At 37.0% G+C, this 8,450-nt stretch overlaps 1 non-coding gene across 1 annotated transcript; it reads left to right on the top strand.

The window, feature by feature from the left end:
* Positions 1–7,563: 7,563 nt before the first annotated feature.
* LOC125586602 lies at positions 7,564–7,670 on the top strand. The gene has a single exon (XR_007323139.1). It is a non-coding gene; the product is annotated as a small nucleolar RNA R71 (small nucleolar RNA).
* The last annotated feature ends 780 nt before the right edge of the window (positions 7,671–8,450 follow it).

Raw genomic sequence — 8,450 nt, 5'->3', positions numbered from 1 at the left:
TCTAGAAAGTACATTTTCTTCTTCATCTTGTTTGTGTCGATCATTCATTTTTTAATCATCTGAAATTAAATTACTGAACATGTTTACATGAACATTTCAACATCCCAGAGAAAAATAAACAAAGGAGATAAAACTCAAAACCAAACAAATAAACAGCACAAACACAATTCTTACTCGGAGATATTTACAAATGGAAAGTACGAAGAATCGCACAAGATATATTTATTCAGTGACCGTCAACAATATTAATAATCACCAGGTTACGCGGAATGAATATTATATATATAAATTATTTTAAATATTATAAATTTATAGCATATTATGAAATAATAAATATATATTGAATAATTAAAAAAATTATTATCTACTACTTATATAATTAAATTGGTGCGAACATATAATAAATCGAAAAAATATTTTTTCTATTTGATATGATATATAATTAAATTTAAATGATAGTAATATATATATGGTATATGTTAATATTAATATTTATTAGATGATAATTTTTGCTCATATTTTTTTTTATCATTTGTATCTGTTATAGCAAAAAGTCTAAATTAGTGACAATAAAATTTTCACTGTGGGAATAGTGGTTTAAGTAATTTATAATATTTTTAAAAATTAAGTTGTCAATATTTTTTCAAATTTTTTATCAAAAAAATGTTCAAAGTAAATTTCAAAATTACGATATTTATGTATTTTTATATGGCATATGGTTTAATTTAAAATGATACATATATTTATATATCTTTTTTTTTATACTTATTAAATGAGACTTTCAACTTATATTATTTTTCAATTATTTGTATCATGTCATAACAAAAGTTTTAAATCATAGATCACAAAATTTGAATGTAAACAGTTTTAGTAATTTATACTCGTTTTTAAAAATTCAAAATATAATATATAAATAATTTTTTTAATTTTTATTATATAGTTACTATGATTGTTTAATTTATTTTAATAGCTTAAAATTAAAAAAAATATAATTATAATACACACTTATTTTTATCAAATCTTTATTATTCAAAATCATTAATTATCATATATATTTTAGCCACATTAAGTAATTCTGTAATCTTATTTAAGGATATAATGAATCACATTGATAATGTATTTATTGTGGTTTAATAAAAAACTTATTATATATTTAAATGAACCAACCTATTTCTGTAGGGATTCTAAGAATCATTGTAGTGATGACACGTGGTTAAAAAAATGTTGCAATGGTTCGCAGATAATATATAGGGGATTATCAAGTGTATAATAGGATAAGTTAGGAGATTGTCGACATACGCTAGAGGGAAGTTGTGCCAACTATTTAAAACATAATTCATCTTTTTTCAGTTATTCAGGGAACAACTTTTAGCAGTGAAAACATGTTTCGGAAGAAAGAGCAAAGTATTACATAAATCTCAGGGAAATTTTTGAAAGCAATAAAGACCTGTTCAACAAATATCTGGATGTCCAAATTTTAGCAAAATTAAATACATCTCTGGATGTCATAATTATTGGTTGATTAAGTTAATTAATTTAGTTGATGTAATTTATCTAAAACAAACAAAAGTTTTATAAAATTTATATATTTACTTATAGACATACTTAAAATTAGGGAATAAGAAACATATTTTTTTAAATAAGTAATCATTATATAAATATTTGTTTGACTCTATTATATTTTAAATAAAATAAAATTGAAATAGTTAAACCAAATAAAAAAAAAACTACAAAGACATTGATGATTTAATATTTTTTCCAAATCGATGAAATTAAAATATAAAAACAGTAATAACAAAACCCAAACTATTTTTTTTAAAAAATATTATATTAAAATTATTGTTTTTGTACATGGTTGATACAATAGCAAATATTAGCGGGTCCAACAACTAAATGGCTTACGAGAAAAAACATTTATTTATCTTTGTCGTTATTGGGAAAAAAAACCATAAAGGTATAAACCATCTTAAACTGTTATGTAGTACTAAATTTTACTTTGCTTAAAATACCGGTACAATTAAAAATGGAAAACAATGAACCCGACTGTACCAAATACGAACGAGTAAAAGGAAATACAAAAGTGGCAGAAGATTACTTTCAAAAGCTTTATTCTTCTCAAAGTATTGACCCAGCTCTGTATCAAGAAGTGTTTTCTGGCTTTGACAAAAAAGTGACCGCTGACATGAACAATGATCTAACCCGGAGGATTACAGAAGAGGGAGTTCAAGCTGCTCTTTTTGACATTGGACCTCACAGAACACCAGGACCCGGTGGATTCTCAGCAGTGTTTTACCACAAAATTTGGGAACATCTTAAGCCAGAGATTATGAAAGAAGTTAATGATTTTTTTGACAGAGGGAATTTTGATCAACAACACAACCACACAAATCTGTGTCTCATACCAAAAGTATACCCACCATCAGATATGAAGGAATTCAGACCAATAGCCTTATGTAATGTATTATATAAGATCATATCAAAGGTATTGGTAAACCGACTGAAAAAGCACTTGGATCATATTATCTCTGAAAATCAGAATGTTTTCATACCGAACAGACTGATTTCAGATAATATAGTAGTGGCGCATGAGATGTTCCATTGTCTGAAGGCACGGAAAAGGCAATCTAAATCATAAATGGCAGTTAAAACATACATCAAGAAGGCGTATGACAGATTAGAGTGGGACTTTCTAGAAGAGGTTATGAGACATATGGGATTTGAGAATGTTTGGATACAGTGGATAATGAGCTGTGTAACTACAGTCAAGTACTCAGTACTTATCAATGGATCACTGATGTTAGGAGTTTTCAAGGCTCCTAAGACAAATGTTGTAGTATAGTGATTGTCGAACCAGTTCTGAGGGATTTCAAGCACTGAGAATGCAAGTACTCACTTAATCTAAGTGCAACCAATGATTTAAGAGGTTTCTAAACTAATGATTAATGATAAATGAAATGACTTTCTTTACTAAGGGAAAGAGAACTCATGGGCATAGGGATTAGACCTTGGGTGATCAAGTTTCGAACTAAGGATGGCAAACGATAAATCAAACTATCAACCTTAAGCTTAGACACAATCTTAAACAAACTCTATGTCTAGATGAATGTCCATTTACTAACATATCTCAAACATCAAATGTTTTTGGTTGAATAATATGAAAGCAATCGTTACTAACAACTGTATTGGCTATCTTAACACCTTTAACAACAAATGTCTTTGGTAAAGTATGTTAAAAGCTTAGGAGAGTTGTCTCAGGCATTTCATCAAACACCTTGTGGGTGGGAAATGCCTAAAGATCAACTTTTGAGTGCCAACTCAGAAGATGCATTATGAATACTCTACTAGCAAGGAACAAGAATGATCTACACTAAAACATCCTAGAACTAACCTAATCACCCTTAATCTCCCTAACCCATGAATTCAAAAAGTGATTACTCACTAATCTCCATGATTCTTCTCAAACCCATGGTGGATTTCAGATTAATCATGTAGAGAAATAGATAAGAAATCAACAAGAACACAAGATGAAAGCAATCGAAATCTCAATCAAAAGAAGTTTTTACTAGTTGTTCTCTAGAAAAGAGATTCTTCCTTTTGGTGGCTTCCAAAGTACTTAAAACATAGGTTTTTAGAAGTAAAAACGTGCATAATGAAATGACCAAAAGGCCCTTGAGTAGAAATGAATTCGAGCAAACAGAAGGCGCACAGCGACCTCCAGTAGTCGCTCCGGGAGGTCTCTCCAGGCTTCGGGAGCGACCTGGAGGGGTCGCAGCGAGACGTCGCTCTGGGTCGCTCTTCGCGAGCGACCTCGCTGCGTCGCTCCGGTCACGTCGCTCCGGGTGATGGAGACGCGAGCGACCTCGCTGTGTCTCTCCGGTCACGTCGCTCCGGGTGATGGAAACGCGAGCGACCTCGCTGTGTCGCTCCGGTCACGTCGCTCCGGGTGATGGAGACGCGAGCGACCTCGCTGTGTCGCTCCGGTCACGTCGCTCTGAAAGGGTGTCACAACGACTTCACGGTGTCGCTCCGGTGAGGTCGCTCCCATGCACTGCTCGTCCAATGATCACCTTTATCACCTTTTGTGAGCCCCAAATGCACCCAAATGTCTCCAAGAACTCCATGTGGTACTCCAATACCTGATAAGGACTTATGTATGCAAAATGCAACCTAAACATGGCTAAATCCTAGTCTATATGATCAAAATGCACATGGGTGAACGAATAAAACAATGGAAATATGCAAGATATCAACTCCCCCAAACTTGTTCTTTTACTTGTCTACAAGTGAACTTTCTAGAACTCATAGGGAGAGAGGTTTGAAGATGAGAGCTCATAGCCAAAAGAAACACAACTAGCACTCAATTCAACATCTAATCCAACATGAGCACACTCTCTTATCACACTCTAGCTTCTCTAGGCCTATCTCAACTCCTTTTGCCCTTATACTCATCATCAAGCATCCACACATTCAAATCAACCAACTCTCACATTCATTAAGCATAAAACATCAAGTGAATTCTTGCAAATGGTCAATTGGTCCAAATCATTTGGTTGAGTAAAGGGAAGGCTTTTGTTCAAGTGAGTCAAGAGGTTCAAAACTCATGATCTTTAAATGTGGTTTACTCTCAAGACAAGTAGCCTTGACATTGCACATAATATATATAAGAAAGTGACCAACTCATGCATACAATGCTCAATCTCCATTGTTCTACCATTTTTCCAAACATACAAGTTACACAATCACTTCATAATGTCAAACCCAACTCCCATCTCTCACCAAAAGATCCCAAGAACACTTTGCACATAAAACTCTTTTTCTTTGAAATCTATAAAGGATTTTCTCAACTTCAAAACAAATCTTAGCTCTAATCAACTTTGCTAGCCCCCTTTTCATTTTTTTTTTCTCTTTTATATTCCCTTTTTTTTCGTTGGCCAAGACTTTTCATAAACTCGAGCTAGACACTTATCTACTAATTCCAATAAGATTATCCATTTAAACACAAAGAGTCTATTCTTTTCCTTCGAACTTTTCATGCTTCCAAATCATAGTCACAACACTCACCCCCACCTATAGATAGACAATAGAGTGCCTAATCTAGCAGGAATGAAGATCAAGCATTGTCGTTCCCGATACTCTCGACATTATGCACATGTAAGGCTTTCCGAAAAAGGCCCCACTCATCAAATAATGAAAGCTCAAAAGGAGGGAAGGGTTCTGGGAATGGTGTACCACTCGAGTTTGTCAAAAAGATTGGCGTAAAGGATGTGACAACTCAAGTGTGTATATCCATGACTCAGTACACAAGGGACCATAAGCAAGAAGCATTAAGTTCGTTCAGTTCAAACAAGGTTGTAGTTGGCTTCAAAGATTGAGTTTCAGCAACTAATGAGATTCAGGAAGAGTTTTCAAGGCTCGAAACGTACAAGGCTTTTTGAGAGATGCAATAGCTACTCGAGTGTGAAAGAGTGTTCTTTACAAGGCATTTTAAATCATTGCTCCTAATGCAAGTGAATGCAACCTATATGCTCTAGACTCTCCTAAAAATGCAAGTGATGCAATTTATATGTTTTTTTTTATGCTAAAAGGTATGTATGCAAGACTCAATGAAAAATCATCAAAGCAAACATGATCAAATACTTGGTACCTCCCCCAAACTTAAATGACACAGTCTCTGTGTTGTAAAGTAGAGAGAGATACCCAAAAGAGAAAGCTAATATGCAAAAATGAAATGGTATATACAAGGGAAAGTAGAGAAGTACCTCAAGTGGAAAGTGGAGAAGGAGGATCCTTCTCAATGTAGGGGTCTCCACAAGTGATGGTTCCACAATACTCAACATCCAGTGGAGACTGAATTGGGTAAGAGACAACTTTGTTGACATTGAGGAGTGTGACCTTCTTGTTGGCGAAATCGATGCAAGCACCCACAGTAGTAAGGAATGGTGTGCCCAGGATCAATGGAACTCTCTTCTCAGTTGCATCTTCAAGACAGTGAGGTCTATAGGGATGGTGCAAGATCCAATCATCAAAGGGAAATCCTTGATGAGACCAATAGGAGTAGTAGAAGAAGAATCCCCAAACGTGAGAGAGGAAGTATCTGGCTCCATTTGTTCAATCTCAAGACTCTTCACCATCTCCATTGAGATCACATTCACACTTGCACCAGAATCAACAAGAGCATCATCAAAGGTGAGCTTACCAAGAGAGCAAGACAAGGTGAACTTCCCTTGGGATTCTAGTTTAGGGAGAGACTTTGGTGTGACTGGTGGATCAAGTTTCAAAGTTGAGATGTTGAGAAGCTCTGCTACTTCTGCTTGGTGGTCTACAATGTCCTTGATGAGCATCATTTGGACATGAGCCTCACGCATACCCGAAATCACTGGAAGCTTAATTCCAATATCATTTAGGTCTTTTCTGAACTTGGAAATCACCTTCTTGTGAGGTTTGGTGAGAACCCTTTGTGGAAATGGGAGCTTGTCATAGGGTGACTGCTCAACCTCAGTGGTGTCCTCTAGCTTGACCTCTTTCAGCTTCTGGTTAGCTCTCTTCGCAACTGGTTTCTCAGCCATGGGTTCATCTCCCTTCAAAATCTTTACTTCAACCATTTTGTCAGCTTCCTCCACAATCTTTGCTTCAGCTGTTGCTACAATCAGATGCTGAACCTGTTCAATCTCAGTTCCAAACACCAATCTTTCAATTTCATCTACCTCTTTCTTGTGGTTACTCAATTCAATCCCTGAAGAAGTGGTAGAGAGGACAACATTGCAATACTCCTTGGGTTTTTGCTCAGATTTTCCAGGTAGAGACCCTTGCTGGCGATTCTGGTGAGTGGTCATGGAAGCAAACTGGTTTTCCAAAGCCCTGAACTTGTTGTTGAGCTCATTGTAACTTCCATCAATCTTGGAGTGAAGGTTCTTCAACTCATATCCAACCTGCTTTTCACTTCTAGTCTGAGACTCCAAGATCTGTTTCAGTAGAACATCAGTGCTGCTTTCCTGAGGAGTAGAAGTAGAAGGATTAACTTGTTGTTGAGAAGACTGGTTCCCTTTGTTGGAGAAACCAGGAGGAGGGTTTTGCTGAGGCTGATAGTTGCCTTGCTGGTTGCTCCTAGGCTGATAACCACTCTGTTGGTTGTTAGGATATGATTTCTGTTGGTAGTTGTTGTACTGAAAGTTGGGCTCTTTCTTGTACCAGCTACCATTGTTGTTGATGAAACACAACTCTTCTTGCCCTTCCAAACCCTCAACTTCAGGGACAACATGTGTTGCTTCTTGGTTTGGGTTACCAACAAAGTGCAGCTGCTCTTGGGTGGTTTTATCCGCAATGAGGATGTCTATCTTATCCTGTAGAGCCTTCAACTCCTTCCTCATCTACTTTTCATCTGTTCTACTGCCTCTGTCGTGGTCTCCACTGTAGACTGCATCACTCTTTACCATGTTGTCAACCAGCTCTTCTGCATCTTCCTCAGTTCTCCCCAAGAAGAACCCATTGCTAGCTGTATCCAGTCTGGCTTTGTACTTAGGAAGAGCACCACGGTAGAATGTGCTCAGCAAGCTTTCTTTAGAGAAACCATGGTGAGGGCATTGAGCTTGGTAGCCCTTGAATCTCTCCCAGGCTTCACTGAATCCTTCCAAGCCCTTCTGTTGAAAGCTGGAGATCTCATTTCTCAGCTTAGCAGTTCTTGAAGTAGAGAAGAACTTCTCCAAGAATGCTTTCTTGCAGTCATCCCAAGTGGTGATAGAGTCGCTGGGTAGGGACTTCTCCCACTGACGCGCCTTATCCCCCAAAGAGAAAGGGAATAACTTGAGCTTTAAGGCGTCCTCTGACACACCATTGGTTTTTGACAACCCACAGTAGCTGTCGAACCTGTCCAAGTGATCATATGGGTCCTCTAGAGCCAAGCCATGATACTTGTTGTTCTCGATCACGTTGAGGAGTCCTGACTTGACCTCAAAGTTGTTGGCTGCCACAGCCGGTGCTCGGATTCCCAGTCTATGACCATGAATGTTGGGCCGGTCATAAGTACCAATGGGTCGAGCTGCCCGCGGTTGGTGTTCTGCCCCTTGTTGTGGATCTGCCATATCAACGTCCAATTCCTGCAAGTGGGCTTGTTGCTCTTCTTCTCTTCTAGCTCTAGCACACACTCTCTCTAGAGCTCTGAAGAAGAAGAATCAGTAACAAAACAAAATTTAAAATGACTTAGTCTCAAGCAAGTGACTAAATCTCAATGTTTCAATTTACTCAGAATTTGGCAACGGCGCCAATTTGATGTTAGGAGTTTTCAAGGCTCCTAAGACAAAGGGCTTCGGCCATCTCTCCATCTTCTAGGTATTGGGCCGGTCTTGGGCCGGGCCTGGTTAATGGCAATCCACTCCATGATTTATAACACTCCCCCTTGGATGCCATAACTATACATGATTTGTAGTATGCTTCATGTTGCCTCATTAAAACCT

The sequence above is a fragment of the Brassica napus genome, chromosome C4 (assembly GCF_020379485.1).
Source record: "Brassica napus cultivar Da-Ae chromosome C4, Da-Ae, whole genome shotgun sequence".
NCBI lineage: Eukaryota > Viridiplantae > Streptophyta > Magnoliopsida > Brassicales > Brassicaceae > Brassica > Brassica napus.
The sequence above is the reverse complement of the archived record's forward strand: the minus strand, read 5'-3'. Positions and strand labels throughout refer to the sequence as shown.